Source organism: Panicum virgatum, chromosome 5K (genome assembly GCF_016808335.1).
Source record: "Panicum virgatum strain AP13 chromosome 5K, P.virgatum_v5, whole genome shotgun sequence".
NCBI lineage: Eukaryota > Viridiplantae > Streptophyta > Magnoliopsida > Poales > Poaceae > Panicum > Panicum virgatum.
This window is the reverse complement of record NC_053140.1, coordinates 44,943,379-44,946,482: the sequence shown is the minus strand read 5'-3', so window position 1 is coordinate 44,946,482 and position 3,104 is coordinate 44,943,379. Positions and strand designations below refer to the sequence as shown.

General features: G+C 45.5%; 1 long non-coding RNA gene across 1 annotated transcript; it reads left to right on the top strand.

The window, feature by feature from the left end:
* LOC120710700 lies at positions 1-1,893 on the top strand. The gene is made up of 3 exons (XR_005689987.1): positions 1-608; positions 731-908; positions 1,599-1,893. It is a non-coding gene; the product is annotated as an uncharacterized LOC120710700 (long non-coding RNA).
* The last annotated feature ends 1,211 nt before the right edge of the window (positions 1,894-3,104 follow it).

Here is a 3,104-nt window from a genome sequence, read left to right as displayed (position 1 = left end):
CCACCTCGCGCGGAGGTTTTCTTTCCCACTCGTCAGCTCCTCTCCCCGTCACCCCCAACCCCCAAAAAAAAGTAGATCGATTCTGCCATCGTCGTTACGCGAGTCGCGCCGCCGATCCCGTCATCGTTGCCCCCAGATCAGTACCTGCTGCCGCCATTGCCGTCGACCGCCAGCCGGAGTCCTGCTCGCCGTTGTTCGTTCTGAGCTCCGCGTGGTCGCTCCGTTCCCGTCGCCGTCGGCCCCCAGTCAGTACCTGCCGCCGCCGTTGCCGTCGACCGCCGGCCGAACTCACCCATCGGCCGACCTTCCGCTCAGCAGGAGTTTCCTCAGCTCGCGCTTCACCGTCGGTTGGTCGCGCTGGACCCGCGGTAGCAAGGCGCCGGTTGTCTCTGCCGGCTGCGCCAGCCGCTGTCACTCGTGCCGGTTGCCCAGCACCGTCCCCGCCCTCTCCAAGAACAGCACAATCAGGCCTTACGCGTCCACTCCGGCGATCGTCTCGGCTACGCCACTTCACATCAATTTTGCAAATTAACTTCACAGTGGCACTCGATCACTGATCACAGATGAATCTCTGGTGATTTCATTCATTGGTATGAGGAGCTATGCAGGTACTAGTGCATTTTTGGGCACATATTGTTGTAATCTCGGTAGTCGCACATGGATTTCTTCCAATCAGCTGCACATACATGGGATTTATGCTCTCTCTCTCTCTCTCTCTCTCTCTCTGCAGGGATGATGGGAGCGATTCAGCAGCCGACGCCTATCACAACCAACTAGTTGCGGGAGATGAGGAGGCGCCCGACGATGTGACGTGAAGCCCCAGACCTGTCCGGATCCCACACGCACACCGCGTGCAGAGCGCCTCTGTCCAGATGCTGAGGGCAGGATATCTTCTTGCCAAGTTCCAGGTGCTGAGTTAGATCTCTAACCGGTTCAGTGTGTGGTTTCCCATTGTTGTCAGACTTTTACTTCAGCTCCTGTTCATTTATTTGGACTCTTGAATGAGTGGGATCCAGCAAATTGTTGTCTTGGTATTTTCTTGTTGATTACTAATTCAAGTTTGCAGTAATGGGTTGATTGAGAAGTGTAGAACCCATAGCTTGACCTAGATATTTATTTGTTGGCTGAGAGATACCTGTTCAGATTACTAGAGCTTTCATTTATTCTTTTCCTATAAATGAATTGATGACTTTTATTTATGAATACGACTAGACGAGTTGCTGTTCAGAATTCAGATATGCAACTTTTTTGTGTTCATAGATGTAAAGGTTCAGGGGTGCATGCTTCTTAGTTGTTACTGTCTGATATGCATTCACCCGAAGATGCTGATCTGATTTGCTTATTCAATTTTAGATCTAGGTGAAGATCTGGTTTAGTTGATTGCATGATATCAGTTAATATATTTGGATCAATACACTTTCTTAATGATTCCAGATGTTCTGAAGCTTTGGTCCCTCCACACATTATGGTTCATGAATCATGATACTAGTTTGCGTGATCAATATGCCTTATTTTATCTGAAATGCTTATCGTATGCCTGATTGGCTTCGTGTAGTCGTGTTTAATACCTGGTGTTGTGATTTGTTGTCTCTGCACAGATGATGAGATCGGTCCTCCTGCCATCTTGTCGAACCCATTCTTACTGACAAGCTGGAGGTGATGAACAGAAGGCCAACAATAATGGGACGTGAATCCCCCAATCTCTGCTAACCCAAACACCGCATTTTCTCCAAACCAAAGCTTGGTGCTTTTTTACTTCTCTAGGTGTCAAATTTGCAATTTGGATTTCAGGAAGTAAACTGTAACAATTTGTTTGGTTAGGTTGGAAAGTTTGGCCTGTTTCACTGAAAAACATTGCATTGTTTAAAATATATATTGTTCACCATTGAATAATATCATTGGTGGGATAGTTGTAGAATTCAAAATTCATTTCTTATATCATAAAAATCATTAAGAGTGTAACTATTTGATATTTGGATCTCTAGACGATCAGAAATACCTCATCTTTGTAGAACGAAATTCTTTATTTTTTACAACACGAACAATAAGTCTGAATATAAAATCAATTTCGTTGGTGGCGCAGCTTGCAGTATGAGCATAAATTAATCATATGTATGAGAAGAAAAACCTTTAATTATTACAACTGGTAGAACAATCAAGAACATCCGTAGTTCCATCGTAAAGAATAAAGATGGACTTTCCTGTGGCTGCTGCAATAGCAAGACAAATCTTTTATTGCAGTTAATATCACAACAGATTTTTTTTTTGTGCGCAAGAATGTCAGTAGTCCATTTACCAAACTACTAAAGCCGTTGGTGCATGATATTAATTTCGTTCTGTTTTTTACGTGGGGAGAGGAAAACCGGTAGCAAGGCAGGCACGTGGGTGCGGGGGAAAGCAGGAGTGCCGCGGGCGTCAGCTAAGCGAGGGAAGGGCGCGCGGGTGCGCAAGGTTGCCGAACCGCATGCACGGAGGAAAAAACCGCTTGGAAGGGCCCGCTGTGTGCGGAGCGAACGCGCGCTCGGGTGCGCCGCTCGCGTCGAGATGGGCTCGAGTATGGAATAGTTATTACAATCTCCTATATTTATGGTCATGGGCTGGGCATCTCTTTTTGGTTTGGGCCTCAGCTGGGCCAGCCGTCACAGAGAAGATGAGCCCAAGCAACATAAGCCGTTGAGCTTTCGGACGCGTCTTTTTTATTTTTATATTTTTTTAAAAAAAATTTACAGAAATATGTTTTTATTTAACATTTTACAGTTCTATACCCCTACCGCCCTGCAGGGGGGCGGCAGGCCCCCGCCAAGGACCTCTGCGCAAATAAAATTTATATTGCAGCATAAGGCAATGGCTGCCTCCAATTCTGTTGGATTTTCATGGACCAAAGAAAAATCTAGTATATTTCTTGAGATCATGACACATCTTGTAATCAGTAAGAAGTTGGATCCATTAGTGGATGTTACGATAGAGATGGTGTTGTCCAAATTAGTAGGGTTTAAAGATTTCACATTATTTCGAGGTATTACAACGCAAGATGTAAAGGGACACCTGCTAGAACGCCGTAAGATGTATATGAGGGTATGTGAACTAGCTAATCATCCTAATGT